At 36.4% G+C, this 18,187-nt stretch overlaps 1 protein-coding gene across 1 annotated transcript in view; it reads right to left on the reverse strand.

Moving 5' to 3' along the window:
• The window catches only part of GPC1 (glypican 1), a 194,092-nt gene that overhangs the window by 39,336 nt on the left and 136,569 nt on the right, over window positions 1-18,187 (reverse strand). The gene's annotated exons all lie outside the window — the stretch shown is intronic.

Below are 18,187 nucleotides of genomic sequence, written 5' to 3' on the forward strand. Positions count from 1 at the left end.
TTCTAGTTAAACGAAATATAACTGTTGATTTCTATAGGAAAATGAACACCATGTTTCAGTCTTTCCAATTAAAAAAAACAAGATGTAAAAGTTATAGAGCCATATGTTATGAATATTTATTTATAAGTTTAATATCCTGAACTTCAATTATGTTTCCTTTCAAGGACTCTTAATTATCAATTGGCAATGTAGATCAGTAAACTCCCCAGATTCAAAAATAAACCTAACTAATACAATGGTAAGAATTTCATCAAGATGGTTACAGGATTTCAGTATTCTTCTGAAACTTCTTATCTCATGAGATAAATTCCAAATCTCATTAAAATTTCATGGAAATACTGACTTTGCACAAAATATAAGGGAAGAATGCTGATATTTCAAGGGTGATTTATTTCATTGAGTTTTTCTGGGATATGTCTATCAACCATTACATCTATCAAGAGCCATGGTGCCGCAGTGGTTAGAAGGCAGTAGTTAGCAGGCTAACTCTGCTCACTCTACAGGAGTTCTATTCTTTCGATCCTGATTGGCTCAAAGTTGACTCAGCTTTCCATTCTTCCAAGGTTGGTAAAATGAGGACCCAGGTTGTTGGGGCCAATATGCTAACTCCGTAAACTGGTTAGAGAGGCATAGTAAAGCACTGTGAAGCATTACATAAGTCTAAGTGCTATTGCTATTACATGACACTATGTGATGGTGCCCGATGTTGTGGCATAGAGATGTGGAGCCATGTGTATATTTTTTTAGATTTAAGTTGCACTGAACTATATAATGGGGCTAGGTTATTTGTGAAACTGCCTCTCTCTAATTCAAGGGTCTTCAAACTTGGCAAGTTGTGGACTTCAACTCCCAGAATTCCTGAGTTAACAGAGAAACAGCATAGATTCTTATCAATTAAAGAATGTCATCTTGCAGGACCTAGGAGGAAAGGCTTTTCTGTGGTGGTTCCTGTTCTTTGGAACATCATTCCTTTAGATCAGGGGTGTCAAACTCACGTTATCAAGGTGGCATCACATGTCGTATCTGGATTCCCCCCCCACTTGCTAAATCGGGCGTGGCCAACAAGTGATGTATCCGGCCTGCGAGCCGGGAGTATGACAGTCTTACTTTAGATATTAGATTGGCTTTAACACTGCCAGCCTTTTGCAAGACTCTGAAGGCATTGTTATGCTCCCTGACATGGGACTTGGATTATCAGAGTCTGTAAGAGGACTATTTTAACTCTGGTTTGACTTATTTTTACAATGGCTGCTGGTTTATTTACAATGGCTGCTTTTTATTTTGTAATTGCTTCTGCTTTTAACTGCTGTTAGCCATCCTGTGCCACTAGGATGAGATGGGCATCCACATAAATTGAATAGCTAAATAACTAAATAAATAAAAAAGCTAAATCCCACCCACTAAGAGGAAATATGATTGCTGCTTTCATCTCTATGGACATATGTATCCGTATTTATATAATTTACAATTAGATCCATGGCATTCATTTGGAGCAAACAAGGAAAAGTACAGTGAAACAACTTGCTTGCTTTAAAACAGATGTTAAAAGGGAAAACTAAAAAGTGATGGAAAAAGGAGGTGACTTGCATTTTGTTTAAACTGGCAACATTGTTTATTCAATTGAGGAAAATATAAAGACCAGAATAAATGTAAGTGACAGATGAATTCTACATTCCTGGGTAATAGATCAAACATGTTTGTCTTAATTTGGAGCGTGCAGAGGAATGCAACCACAGTTGTCTGTTCTCTAAGAGCAAAAGAAATTATGACAGGCAGCTGTCAACTGGATTGCTACAGCTGGCTTTGCTTCTTTGGTTATGGTCTTCTTGCAAACAATTGTGTTAGTTCTAACCTGGAGCTTTCCAAAGCTCCTTCCATCTGTTCACATCATAATAATCTTGCTTTGCATACTGACTGCAGCTGCCTAACACAGCTGCTCCCTTTTTAGTGCTCTTTTTCTCCAATATTGAGACAACTGTTAAGCTAGACTGCCACTCTCTTCCATAATCTTTGTCTATTAAGAATTGGAATTTGTTCACTCACATAAAATGAGCATTTCTGAGCTAATATAGTTCAACTGTGACATCAATGTATCTAAGTCTGAACATTTTGAACTAATCCTAACACCACATACAAATTAAATCTTACTTTTAATAAAAGGTTCATGGTTTCTCAAGCCATTAATTCCATGTAAACAATGAAACTAACAAGGCATCATCTAAATGACAACTCACATTAATCTTCTTAGAATGCAATCCAGGACATGTACTAAGAAATAAGCTCCACTGTGTTAATTATGATTTATGCCCTGGTAAATGGTAGAATATTGCATCCATAGATTGTATGGAATTTATTTATTTGCTCTCAGAAGAGCTTTGGAGGGACGAAAGAACATTTTCAAGGTTATTTTATAATTCTGATAAAACAACTGTGACATTGGGGAGAGGGCAGTTGAATATTTCCTAGGAAGTGAACCCTAACCCTATAGCAATAGCTATAGCACTTAGACTTATATACCACTTTACAGTGCTTCACAGCCCTCTCTAAGTGGTTTACAGAGTCAGCATATTGCCCCCAACAACCTGGGTCCTCATTTTACCCACGGTAGTTCAAGTGATAATTTGCCCCCCACCTGTCCTTTTCCTATGCTTTATTTTGTTGTTTTAAAGCACAGCTGATTCGCGCGGCAGTTTGATGCACATCAGCTGTTTTACTCATTGGGGCTGCAGCAGAAGGTAAGTATTATAGCTAAAAATGGTCTTTTGTAAATGTTGGGTGTGCTTGCAAAGCGTGTGCAAAGCGCATGCTCACTGAACCGGTTGTAACACCGGTTGAATCTCACCACTATTCTATTGAATCTCTAGACTATTCTATTTTATTGACACAACTCTTACTATGCACATTTATTAGCTGCAGCTGGAAAACAGGAATAGAAAAATTCTAAAAACTCCCTTGAACAACTGGTTTAGTCAAAAAGGAAACACAAATGAATACCAGGATACAGTACATAGTATTTAAAGTAAAAGTAGAAACAATTTAACATGTTTTAATTTCCTTCTCCAATTGATATTAAAGTTCAACTTCCAGAATCAACCAGCTAGTATTATGGGGATTATTTCAAATCCAAACCCAAGCTATTTGGAGACCATCAGGCTGAGAAAGACTGATCTTTTATCTACACATATTTATACATGTTACTTAGTAAACTAGATACTATTTATATTATTTTTTTCAACCTTAATCTCATGAGACCTGTTATATTGTAAAAAAAAGTGACAGATGGATGAAAGCTATTATGGAATAATTTATTAGACAGGATTTATTTTGTTCCTGTAAATAGTTTTGTTAACTATTTGTTACAATTTTTTTTTGGTGTCTTCTGTTGCTTATGTTAAGACATTATGGAACTTCCTGGGTACTTAGACCATGCATATGCAGATATTTTGAGGAAGGTAAATTCTTCCTATTTTTTTTTTTTAAATTTACTACTTATTTGCAGACGATCATAAATTATGTACAAACCTACATATAGGAAACAAAGCCTTTTAACCACAACCTTAAAAAAGTAATGAAGTCACATGTGAAAACAGAGATTTTTTGAGAACTTAGCTAATTTTTAATGTTTACTTTAAACTCTAGAGGCTAGTAGTTGTTACACAGTGATGCATACATAGATATCATACGGCCAGCCTCCACCTAAATAGAGGAAATAACCTAACTTTTTTCTCTTTTTTCTCTGTCAACGGAAATAAATTATGTACTGCTCAGAGTATTGGGGAAAAATCAACACTATGCCTACCAAAGTGTGTCATTTCATCTATGGATGTCAGAACCCATCTGAATTTGAAGGAAAAAATGTTGGCACAATCTAGATAAGATGGCCTAAGTGATGATAGAGATGTTGTCCGTTCCACAATGCCATCTCAAAATAAGCTAAAAGAAAGCAACAATGAAGTCAATTTCCAAGAAATATCTAATAAATACATTTTTTAATTATAGAGCCCGATCTTTGAGATGCCCCAGGATAAGACAAAGGAGTATGGGTCTTTATCATATTTGCTTCAGAGCGAAACAAACTTTTATAAACTACACTATTGTAAGCAAGTATCTATCTTTAGCCGTTTCTATATATTCCTTTAAAGCATAATATAGGAGTAAGAAAGTAATTATCGAACTATTAATAATAAAAGAGATGTATAAATTTGAGAACAAGATTGCCTCCCTCCATGTAAACTACGTTCAAACTCTACTATAACTATATTATTATGTTTTGGGGTTTCATATTTAGCCCACAATTTTTCGTTGTGGTTGGGAAGCATTTAAATCCACCAATTTAAAGCAGAATTCTATTGTGTTAGTTTTTCCAGTGTTGGTATTCGACCGGTTCTGCCCGGTTCTGGAGAGCTAGTAGAAGCGATGAGCAGCAGAGACCGAACTAATTCTCTCCGCTGCTCTGCTGGCTCTGCTGTTGGGCCCACCCATACTCACCTTTATCCGTTGAATTTGAAGCGCAGCTGCTTTGCGCGGCACAGAATTGTGCTGCGCGGCAGCTGCTGAAGCGACCGGGATTGTGCAGGCTTGCAGGAGGTGAGTTAGAACGCCTCTGTGCCTGCTCAAAGTGTGCGTTTGGTGCACGCGTGCATGCAAAGTGTGTGCATGCGCGCAAGGTGCGCCCACCAAGCCACACCCACTGAACCGGTGGCAAAAATATTTGAATACCACCGCTGAGTTTTTCCCCTCTAAAATGGGAGTTCTTTATCTTCTTTGACCAGTGACACATTTCACCTGCAACAATAGAATAACTTTCTTTTTTAGAAGTGGGATAAAGTAAGCTTTAAGTAACTAATTCGTAAGGAAGGCTAAAGCTAAATAAACACATGGTAATGAATGTGGTGCAGCAACAGTTTTGGTTTTCCCTACTTGAACATTTTACATATAAATTTCCTTGATTTGATGAGGCTATTTTAAATGGGAGCTATAAAGCAGATTATTTTATTTTGTTATGATATTATTTATTTTTAATACTGATTTTAATATTTTATATTAGTGTGCGTGTGTATGTATATGCCAAGAGTCACTTCCAGTGAGACAGGTAGTCATATACATTTGATTAAAAAAATGTTTTAATCTCAATGTCTTTTCATATGAAGAATGACATCAGCAAAATATTTGAGTCTTTGCTTTTTTCAATACCTTCCCACATAAAGTTACATTAGAAACCTTTCTTTGTCCCAAAAAGGAATATCTGAGCATGATAAGATAAATCTCAAGTTAAATGTACTAAATCATGTAGTTAAAACAATTGCATCATAAACCGCACAATAAAATTTTTATCAGTAACTCTGTTCTTTCAAATATTCACATATTCTCATGTTTTAAGTGATGAATGCGCCATATTTCATTCCTTTTTACAAAACTTTTGTGTCTTTAATCACTGGTTGCAAAATTGCTTTCAACAACCATAAAGCAAGAATGATATATTAGCAAAAAGTTATTACAATGCAATGTTAAGTATTTGAACTACAATTCAAATTCTGTGATGCTACTCCTAAGAGCCGAAATGGACCATGTAGCATGCATAGTTGTACTTTTACTTGAAACCAAATTTCACTGAATTTAATTTAAAGCAAACCCTATCTTGGCCATTAGGGGGGGAAATTCCAAACCTTAAGGACAATGCTTTTATTAGGTCATTAATGTTTTATTCCTAAATAAAAAGACTTACAGCCTTAGAATTCTTTGACTAGCAGTTATCTAGGATTCATGGCAATTTGCTTTTGAAATAAACTTATGGTATAACATGGAACAATGTAAAAAGAAAAGCAACCCAAACTTATATTGGGTTTAAATAAATCTGTTTTGTAAAGCTGATTCTGCAGCTTTTTGGATTCCATCTTAAAAAAATAGGCAGGTAAGTTCTAATAAAAATTATGCATGAATTGCCAAAATGCACCATTTTTTAACTGCCCACATGGAAATATTCTTTTCCTAGAAGAGCCTAAAACATGGGTAAAATGAGGAATGCAATATAATTTTATAACCCATTCAACTAGGATGTGAAATAAACTGTCTTGGACAAGAAAATTATTTCAAACAGAAAATTATCTTGTAGTCATATGGTAACAAAATGACTTGTACTATTTTTAATGTTTATACACATTTTAAAACTACCTTTTACCTTTAAAAAGAAAACTTTCTTCTGCTAAAGGCTTAGATTTGGGAAACATTTCCTTGATTGTCATCCAGATTTTTAAGGCGGAGACATTTCTTAATAAACACACTATAACAAATGAATATATTTTATTCTAGTTAACTACTTTATCAATGCTGTCTATCAAATTCTGTATTGTACTGTGAGTCTTCCAATACCTATTAGTTCAGCTGGCAGGAAGTATATAGGTAGCCCTCAACTTATGACTTAAAATTGAGCCCAAAATTTCTGTTGTTAAATGAGACATATGTTAAGTGAATTTTGCCTCATTTTATGACATTTCTTGCCACAGTTGTTAAGTGAATCACTTGCGTTGATAAGTTGGTAACATGGTTGTGAAGTGAATCTGGCTTCCCCATTGATTTTACTTTTCAAAAGGTTGCAAAAGGTGATCACATGACCTTGGGAAGCAATGGTCATAAGTATGATCCAGTTGTCAAGTATCTGAATTTTGATCACATGGTCATGGGGATGCTACAAAAGTTGTAAGTGAGAAAAATGGTCATGTCACTTTTTCAGTGCCACTGTAACTTTTAATGGTCACTAAATGAACTGTTGTAAGACAAGGACTACCTCTATCAGAATTTTAACTTGACAAAAAAGAACATTATATGTTTCTGTTTCTAAACTTGAGATAATTTTGGCTTATATTTAAATTTCACATAAACCATAAAGAAAGAGATGATGTTTAGATTAATATCAGACTTGGAAAGCTTACTTGACAGAACTTCTAGAGAACGTGAAACAATAATGAACAAGCTCTTTAATGGCTGAAGAAAATGGCCAAGTTTTATTAGGACACCATCTCTTTAACAGAATCAGGCATATATGCAATGGTGTTTCATCATTTGAATAAAAAAAAAATCTAAGAATAGCAAAGGCCATTATATTTATTCCTTCTTTCAATCATAAATCCAATATTTATTTCCTTGTCCAATTAACTAACTTCTTATTAATGGTTATCAGGGGTGGGTAATGTATGGAACTTCTGATAGTGCTGGACTATCCAATCATTTTGTGCCATGTGGAAGAAGGGTAGCTCAAGGGCCACGTTTCATTAATCCCTGAATACCCCCCTAACATTTCTGTACTTTAAAAATGCACAGAAGACAGACTTCCCTACAAGAAATAGTGATAGAAGGAATGCAGAAAATACGGCATTTCAGACATTTATTATAACTAGCCTACTCTTCAATTAGTTCGATTAGAGCTAGTTACTCTTTGACTTCAAACTGTATATAACAATGACCAGCAGGCTTCAAAAGTTTAAAAAAATTATCCTGATAATATTTAAATTATCATTACAGATTTTACTTATAAATCTAAATGATTTATATGTCTGATTCTCAACCTTGTTTGAGAGGGAATTGCAGATGCTCCTTCTAAGAGAATCAAAATAAAAGAAATGCTATGCCCCCAGCAGAGCCTGAATCCACAGAGAAGGATGAGTCGGAGCTGGGGCCAGCGGAGGTCGAGTGGGTGACTTCGTTGGCTTTGGAAGAATGCAGGGGGGAGCAGGATGAGGCAACCCTGGGTTCCTTGGGCTTGGGACAGCTTGCCAGCATGGAGGAAGGAGGCAGGATGACCAAGAGAGGGCAGGCAGTGGAAATGAGAAGTGACGAAGCTCAGGTGATGAGCAAGGACCACCCCCTCCTGATCCCCGAGCATAGAGAGTGGAGAGGAGGTGGGACAGCGCAGGCTGACTCGACGACTCGGGAAGAGATTGTCCCACCCCTCTTCGCAAGGCACACCTGAGGACTGAGACTTAAGGAGACGCTGTGAGGAGGGGTGTTTGTTGGGAACAAATGCTGAATTCGTGGATTTTGTGTGTCATTGCTGACGTCTGGAGTTTGCAGGACTTCTTGCCTTCTTCCTTGCCTTGCTGGACTTCTTGCTTTGAAGTCATTGTGCTAACAGCGTTTTGCTGGACTAGTCTCAATCAGAGGGCTTTCTCTCTCTCTCTCTCTCTCCCTCCCTCCCTCTCTCTGTGTGTTTGTGTGTGTGTGTGTGTGTGTGTGAGAGAGAGAGAGAGAGAGAGAGAGAGAGAGAGAGAGAGAGAGAGAGAGCACTTTGCTCTGGGACTTGCCATAAACATGGTAGCATTGGGGGACAGCTGGAGCGATAAAGAGGAGTTTGAACTATCAGCTGGCTGTGTTGCCTTCATGCCTTGTCCTGGGTCATCACAAGAAATATCCTTTTTAAATGTTCAAAATCTAGAGAAATTGCTAACTACACAAGATTTGACCACTGTATTTTTTTTAAAAAATTAAACTTTTAATATACATATATACATATAATGTTCATTTAATTCATTGGAAAGCTCTGGTTTCCGTATTACATTCAATGATTTTTATTTACATATATATACCATATAGAGAAGATTCAAGTGCAAAATTCTGAAGAAAATTCTGATTGAAATACTCAATCCAGTGTTTCTTTAAGATATGAGAATTGTTCTGCCTTCTCTTCACTCTAACAGAGAATATTAAGTGGGCTCAGAATGTATTTATACAATACTTACCCAGACCAACTAAACTGGACGGCAATCTCTAAAATTCCCAGGTAGCATGGTCTAAGGGAGGTCACCATACTGAAGAATATCTCTGGAGAACCATATATTCAGAAAGTAATTAGTAAATCCTTTCTTTTCTTTGAGGGAAATATTTCACCAAGGAAAAGGTCTGGCAGTGTTTTGTGGATGTGACATTTTGGATACAAGACTCCACAAAACAGTATTAAACAACCAAACATCTGATCTTAACTGAAGTCCCAACAGGTGAAAAAAAAAAGAGATAAAAACATACATTTATAAATTGGGTACCACTAAAGAAAACATTCTACCCAAGGCAATACATGGTATCTATTTTAAAAAAACTAGCTTTCCCTCACTGTTTTGCCACATGAATATTCCCAGCTCAGTGAATGCCACTCTGCTATGTGCCTATAATCTGCTGCTGCAGATGTCTCTGAACACTGTCAACTCACAGTGAAGTGCAATAATAATGTGTATTAGCCTGGGAATTACAAGTGTTATTCTTTTTTTATGGTTTTTTTAAAGTTTGTTTCACTTCCTTTGAATCACAATATTGTGGAAAAATAGCAATCCATTATAATTTGAACCCAAATAATGGAAATCAGAAACCACATCCCTATAAGGATGATCCTTGGACACCCAGCCAAATTGATTAAGAGTCCTAAGAATAGATTGGCAAAGGATTATGCGGGAGACAGAAAAAGTGAATACATGATTAATTATATTACATAGATAAGAAAAGCTCCCAACTCTGTATCACCAATCAAGTAGTCAGTCAGATCTAGCCTCAAGGTTGATGCCTGGCCCTCGTTGTCAACCCTGATCTACATTTTGAAACCAAAGAATAGAAATTCCTTTTACCATTATGAGAAGATGACCCTTTTTCATACTTCTTGAAATGAAACTCTGTGCTTTATTATCTGCCTTCTACATTTTTTTTACCCTCAAGTTTAATTTCAGCTGAGATACTGTCTCAAAGGACATTGAATCTCAATTAGGTACAAACATAGATTAAAAATCAAAGTTTTAACTAAACAAATCTATTTCTAAATCTATAATAATAGCGTAATGTATGGGTTTTGGCAGCCTGGCATGGCTGCTGTTCTGAGCCAATACAATAAATAGAAGGGAATTACAGAATAACAGAGCAGAATCTAACCCCCCATCAAGCAAGAGACTCTATAGACAAATGGCTGTCCAAGCTCTTCTTAAAAAACTATAGTAATCTCTCGAGGCAAGCTGTTTCACTGGTTAATTGTTCTTGATTAGTTTCTGTCCATTGTTTCTTGTCCTGCTTTCAGGTATTTTGGACAATAGGTTGACCCCCTCTTCCTTGTGGCAGCCCCTCAAATATTGCAAGACTGTCAGTTCTGTCCTGGAAGGGCAGCTGTGCTGTCATGAGGAGTAATGAGCTGACTTGGCAGCACAGCAGTTGAGGGGTCTCTGTGTGTGGGGGTGGGGGTGGATTTTGAGACATTGTTTCACCTTGGTACATTGGTGTTGGGGACCAGAGCTGTAGGAGATACACACTTCCTTGGTTTCTAAAAAATATGTTGCAAGTCTGACTAAAAATTGGAGAAACAGAGAAGGTGAAGGAGAAAAGAGAAATGTTGTGTGCATGGAGTGGCTGGACAGAAAAGTTGGTGAGATAAGCGTGCAGAGCAGTCACTGGTTTCTAACTGCAAGAGGAGACTAAAGGTCCAGGAGTGATTTATCTGGAAGAAGAGAAGAGCCAGATTGATGAGAGCTCAACTAAGACCCAAGAATGGGAAGGAGGGACCTGAATGACTGCAGAGGATGGCAACTTCACCTAAGGGATAGGAGTAGATTGGCTGTTGGTGACAAAGCCCTAGTTTCTAGGGAGGACCAGGCAGAAGACCCATAGAGATGATGTTCCATGAATAGAGAAGCTGTGAGTGCTGAGTAAATCTGGGTGGAGGTCAAGCCATGCTGAAAATACTATTGTAAATCCCAGACCTTTTCTTTCTCTCTTGTCAAGCCCAGAAATGGGGAGGGGGGGGGAAAGGAAGATAGAGAGAATTGCACCACACTGTGACAGTTTCCCTAAGAATTGGCTATATTTGAAAAACACAGATAATCAGAGTTGGAAGGGACCTTGTAGGTCATCTAGTCCAACCCCCTGTCCAAGCGGGAGACCCTACACCATTTCTGACAAATGGCAGTCCAATCTCTTCTTGAAAGTCTCAAGTGATAACGCTCCCACAACTTCCGAGGACAAGCTGTTCCATTGGTTGATTGTTCTCAAAGTTTTTCCTTATTTCCAGGTTAAATCTCTCCTTGTTCAGTTTCCATCCATTATTCCTTGTCTGGCCTACAGGAGCTTTAGAAAATAGCTTGACCCCTTCCTCCCTGTGGCAGCCCCTCAAATATTGGAAGACCGCTATCATGTCTCCCCTGGTCCTTCTCTTTACTAGACTAGCCAAGCCCAGTTCCTGCAACCGTTCATTGTATGTTTTAGCCTCCAGTCCCCTAATCATCCTGGTTGCTCTAAAAGATGTAAACAAGGACAGTATTCTCAGTAATATAGCAATGAAGACAGGCAACCAGGAATGGAGTCCACATATAAGCAAGTTCAGCCTCTGATTCCTGATGACCTATACATCTCTGACCAAAGAATAAGTATATTTCATTGAATAATTTTGTGCAGATCTAAAACTGATCTTCAGATGCTTCTAGATCTTAAAGATATGATCTGCAATACATGTGTCATAAAAAGAGCTCATAGTCAAAATAAGAAATGGCATTTTCAATTTAAAAGGCATATACTTCAGGCTGCAAATTCAGGCTCTGCCATTAGCCTGACTATGGAGAGGGGTAGACTGCCAAGGTATGCCATCACCTTCGGTGTTTCATTGCCTCTTTACCCACTTAGGTCAAGATACTTTAGTCAGAAGATGTAAACAGCCTGAGACATTGTGAGTTCTTAATATACACCTCACTAATACCTTACTGCATCTTACTGGAATGGTTCACCCTGATGGCTTTTCCAGAATTTGGCATTTGGTTTAAGTACCTCCACTGGAGAAGCACTGGACAACAAGTCACAAATGCCTCTTTCTGAAGAAAAGAAGTTATGGCCCATTATGATTTATCTTTAGAAGGAGAGCCTTGACTAATCTTATGCTGAGAGGGGCATAAATGGGATATTAGAGGATAGAATGTAGTCTGTGGGTCACTAGTTATTCAGAATTGATTTATGATAAGACAGATGGTAATATAAATGTGGAAATATGATAGCTTGCTGACAGAGCCCTTGCTCTACATACAAAAACATCCGAGACTATTCCCCAACTTTATTATTTTAAGGTTTCAGATTATGAACCGAATTCATGGATAGTCACTGCCAATTCAAATAGGAAACATTAGCCTATTATCTGGCTATTGAAAGCTTTCACACAGTGCTGACCCATCTGAGGTCTGAATGTGACAGCAGTGATTTCTTCAAAATGGGAGGGATACATATTTTCCAGTCTATTCTTTGGGCCTTATATGACTGTTAAGACTCAGAATTGAAGCATGTAGAAAGCAACTGTTTCCATTACTATGCTTAAAAAGCTCCCAACCCTCCATAACTAACATAACCTGTTCTACCAACACTGAGCAAAAAAAATGTTCTAATTTTGAAAGTCTGATTTTCTTGAAAAGGTCCAAACATAGCTTCTTTAGTATGTCATTAGTGAATTCTCTTTCTAATCAGCAATGGGTAGGGTCTGTGCATGAAAGAATAACTATTTTACTGAGTATTGCTTAATTTTTGGGAAAGAAATTAGTAACTGAAAAATTATAAGTACTGAATGGGTTTGCATATTCATGTTATGGTTTTGTGTAGTAGTCCAACAGTGAATCATTATGAGCAGCATCATACTTGTTTTTATGAGTTGTTCTTTACACTAAGAAAAAAATGCATACTAAAAAATTACAGTGAAAAAACAAGCAATAAATTTGGAAAACAGCTGATTACTAATGGATGTGAGAGAAAGTTTTATGTAGAAATATGTTTACTGTACTGAAACAAACAGTGCTGCCTTATAATGACCCTCCAACAAAATAACAATCAATGTTTATATTGCAAATATCAAGAATTCCTCCAATAGACTAAATATTTTCAGCATGCTTTAACAGAACACAACCTACATTCCACCCATCAACATAAATAAAAATTAGAATGACAGATACAATGGTCTCATAATTGCTAAAATATGTAAGGCATGTCTCCCCTGTCTTCTTTAAAAGCAACAAAAAACAGGATTTAAAACCAACAAAAACAAGAGCAAAACCATCCTAATAATTATTCAAAGTCTACATTTGCTATACAGATGTTTGGAAAATGGAATCTGGACTACAGTTGCTTGTTTTTACAAAGCCTAAGGGTGTGGCTTTTCCCACCCACAATGATTTATAAGATTCTGAGTCTTCTACTTTTTCTTCATTCCAGCATTTGTCTAGGGCAATGGACTTTACCAAACTAGGATTAAGAGCTCAGAAAGCAAATTCCTTTCTTTAATTTCTTTGGTTGCTTGAGGGAAAAACAAATCTTTTCAGAAAACAAAGACAAACATCTTGTTTCTAAATCAGACATGAACATATTTATTAGATTTTTTTCAATATGCTTTTCATATCCAAATAAAAGCCACTTTGATGACAAAATTAGATGGAATGCTAGGAAACTGGCCGTGAACCCTGTGCATAACATCAGAACATTGACATACTCCTGTGCAACATATCACATTTTTAAGCTAATGATTTAAAGTAAGCCATACTGATCATAAAAAGTAATTTATATCCAAAAGCATTTTCCTTCAATTTCTGTTTCACACAGCTACTGATTCAATCCCAAACTTAACATGCAACACAATGGCACCGTTCTCAGCATCAGGACTGTGACCCAGAAAGGCCACTGAGTTATGCAAGTTCAGTGACTATTTTTCTCTTGGGACCTTTTATTCACCATGGCATCGTCATGATTCATAGCCCTTGGTGACATCTGCTCCTTTGGCTATACAAAGGCCACCACATGATATCACCCACTTACTATGATTCATATGTCTTTGGCTCCTTCAAAAAATCAATTAAATTTATGTACCTTTCATAGCAGATGCAGAAAGCTTTTAAAAAGAAGAGCAGGAAAATATAACATCTGCCCTGGACCTTTATTAATGATGAACATTTCACCAGATATTTAAATGCAAGTACCTGCTAAGAGTTTTTGTTATTAATTGCTGTAGAATTTTTGTTATTAATTGCTGTGGAGTTTTCATTATTAATTGCTGGATTTAAGCAGAATGCTGTATTTGCTGACTACTAAACAAAAATTTATTTTGAGCGGGGTGTCAAACTCACGTCGCCACGGTGACATCATGTGATGTATTGGGACTTTTTCCCCCTTTGCTAAACCAAGTGTGGGCATGGCCAGTGTGTGACGCATCCAGCCCAAAGGCTGGGAGTTTGACAGCCCTGATTTAGAGCTTCCACTATTTAGATATGTATAAGTTATTTCAGAATGAGCCTCTTCCACCAAAATTGATGGAGATACTCCTTTTATATATAATTTGTCTAAAAGTAGACATATGTCTTAGGCAATTCATATAAAACAAACCACAAGAGCTTGCAATTGAAAATGATTTACAGTATCATCATAATTCTTATATGAATATAATTGAAAGATGCATTAATTAAACATTGCCTTAAAACCAACCTCTCCATCTAAATATTTGTGTGAAAATAACTTTTGCATCAGAAGAAGTCTGTGGGTATTAGTGCTTTTGATGGAAGCCCTGCATGGAGCATTGGGAATTCAACGAGTTCTGATCAAATGGCCTTTTTTTTAAAAAAAAAAATTAAGACAAACATATACAAACAAAACATAAAAACATAAAACCATATTCCATTTTATATACATACAGTGTGTCAGTTGGTTACAAAACTTTTGTGCTATCCTTTTGTAGTCATTACTCACAGTTTATATCAATTTTCACATTGACAAACTAACATATGCTTATATATTTATCAGTTATTAATCATCCATGACTAAACTATTTATCCCATCATTTTATACAAGATATTCCAAATTTTGTTTTAAAATTTATATTATACTTTCAGCCAATGGTTATATATGTCTATATTATATTTTATATCAATCTATTAAACTTCTATTACAAAATTATCTAACCTATTACATTACCATGTCTTTTTGTCCAACCATTGATAAAACAAATCCCATATCATATAAAATTGTTTATCTTCTTGTTCTCTAATTTCAAATGTCATTTTTACTCATTTCAGCACAGTCCATAATTTTCTTAATAACTTCCTCCTGCATAGGTATTTTATCATTTTTCCAATTCTTAGCAAATACAATTCTAGCCGCTGTTAAAACTTTTACAATCAAATATTTCAGCTCTTTATTGTATATTTCCAGTATAATTCCCAATAAAATGATCTCTGGTTTAAAGTCTATGTGTTGTTTTATCATTTTTTCCAACCATGTGTGGATTTTAGGCCAATATTTTTTGCATCCGAACATGTCCACCACATATGGTAGTATGAACCAGGAATCTGATGACATTTCCAACATTTATCCGATTTGTTCTTAAACATTCTCGTGATTCTTGTCGGGGGTAAATGCCTCCTATAAAACATCTTATACAAATTATCTGTATATGCAGTTGACATTGTCATTTTATAATTTTGAGACCACAATTTTTGCCATTTCTCTAAGTCAATCCCATATCCAAAATTTCTCCCCAAGCAATCATTGTTTCTTTAACTTGTTCTTCTTCCAATTTAAATTCTAATAAATGTCCATAAAGTTTTTAAATTACCTTTTCATCAATATCCATCAAAATTTTATCTAAATCAGTCAACTTATCATAAATACCTTCTGTTTTAAAATCTTTATCAAATCTAGATTGTATTTGCAAACATGAAAACCAATTCATTTTTACACCTTGTTCTTCCAACGCTTGCACAGATTTAAGTTCACCCTTTTCATTCAATATCTCACCATATCTGTTTGTTCCTTTTTATATATTACTGGATAGGAAAAAGCTTCAATGGTAGATATCCATAATGGAATTTTTAAGTAATATTGTCTTTTTGTCTTCTCCCGGTTCAAAAACAGTGCCTCTCGAATGTAATGTCTTCTAAAATACCCCTGTGTTTTAGTCCCTTATGCCAGAGGAAAGTATGCCATCCTAGCAGCAAGTCATGCCCTTCTAAAGTCAATAGTCTATTGTTCCTTAGTGTTATCCATTCCTTTACCCACATCAAATTTGTCGCCTGGTAATATAAACTCCCAATTGGGCAAGGTAAACCCTCCTCTTATTCTTGCATCTTGTAACAGATCAAATGGCCTTTTGATGAAGCAAGCAACATACAAAGAAAGTAACATCTGAAGATTTTCTATATTACAAGCATATTGGTGGGCATGTTTCTTTGGACCCCCCCACCCAAAAGCTTCTTTAGTTTAATCAGTTGAAAGTAAATACTTCTCAATAAATTAAGTAATTTGATTTTCAGTTTAGCAGTATTACTCAATAACTTAAACTTAAGACTTCCATAAGTCAGAATATGAGTCATGGAAAAATATTACTTTGTGTCATTGGGAACTAAATTATACTTCTAAACTAACAAAAATTGGATTTGCAGCCACATAATGCTGCTGGTTCATATTCATCTGCAATTCAAATACTATTACAAGTTCTTTTTCAAAAGTACCATTATCGTCCAATTTTGCATCACCTATAAATCTGACAAGCAGCACTTCAAATTCTTTATTCAAAACACTACTGAAAAGATTGAGAATAAAAACTCCAGGCCTTATTGAACAACTATAGAGGAGCCATAACATTTAATTGTCATAGTACCCAAGTCACATTTAATTTGCTTGGTAACTGGCATGTAATAAAAGTAACTAGCAGCTGATAAAGTAATCTGTCAAATGCTTTGCTGGGTATATTATGTCTACAGCATTCCAACAATTTATAAGCAAGCTACCCAATTAAAAATAAGAAGATCAATCTGGCAATATTGGTTCTTGACAAATTGGCACTGACTTCTCTAAATGACTAAATTGTTTTCAATCAGTATTTTAATGACCTGCTCTAGAATTTTCCAGCATACCAATCTTAGTCTAGTGGGTCTGTAGTTTGATGCACCTGGACAGCATGAAAATTTGTCACACAGTCAGCTACATCCTTTAGTATACTATGTTATAATTCATCTAGTCTCAGAGATTTAAATTCATTCAAAGGATATTCCTAGTATTCTCAAACTTCAATATTGCCGCTTTACTGCCTTTACAATTTCCTTTTGGAACACATAATTTGTTTTGAGGACTGAATCAATTCTGCTTTTTCTTTTACTAACTGTAGGACATTTGCCTTCACTCAACCGCTGATATTCACATTCTTTTATTTTGTTTTTATTTTGAAAGTATCTAAGGAAGTCAATTGTGTTATTAGCATTCTTGTTAATCTTAGCTCCTTCTGAAATTTTGATTTTTTTCTTCTCAGCTCTGCGGGTACTTACATGTATGGTATTCACACTCTCACCAACGTACTAACAGCTAATGGATTCCAAAGAAAGAAGATTACCCACCTAATCCAAAAAGAAACCCCAACCAAAATCCAAGACAGAGAACAAGAGAACGGCAAAGCCCTCCTCCGATATATAAAAGGCACTACAGACAAAATCAGCAAGATCCTCCAAAAACACAACATTAAAACAGCATTCTGCACAAACAGAAAAATATCCACCATCCTAAGAAACCCCAAAGACAAAATCAAATTAGAAAACCAAGGAGTATACGAAATCCCTTGCACTGCCTGCCCCACCACATACATTGGACAAACTAACAGAAGAATAAGTGCATGCATTGAAGAACATAAGAACTCAATCAAAAAAGAAGAACCGACCTCTTCCCTGGTTCAACACCTCAAAGCCACAGGACATGAGATTGACTTTAAAAATACCAGAACTATCGCCAAAACCGAACACTTCAACAGCAGAATAATCAGAGAAGCCATAGAGATAGAAAAATGCCCACACAGCATGAATAAACGAGATGACACCTCCCGCCTACCAGCCATTTGGAATCCCGCCCTCATGAACAGACGAGTACCTAACATGAAGAATGACACTAGACCCACACCCATGAGGGCCACACAAGATGCCACCACCACACTTCCACGTAGAAAGCAGACTCACACCCACACAGAAGATGAGACACGACCACGGACCAGAAGCCGCACTGCAGCTGCATCACTACCCACTTCAAACCCCTCCGAGCCATACATGAAGCAAACTGACACCCACCATGAAGATGCAGCACGACCACGAACTCGAAGCCAAACAGCAGGATCACAGCTCACCAGCTCAAACCCCCCAGCAACTAAGACTAACCTGAGCACAACCAAGCCCCC

This window comes from Notechis scutatus, chromosome 4 (genome assembly GCF_049901735.1).
Source record: "Notechis scutatus isolate UNSWTSFEM ecotype Mainland chromosome 4, rNotScu1.2, whole genome shotgun sequence".
Taxonomy (NCBI): Eukaryota; Metazoa; Chordata; class Lepidosauria; order Squamata; family Elapidae; genus Notechis; species Notechis scutatus.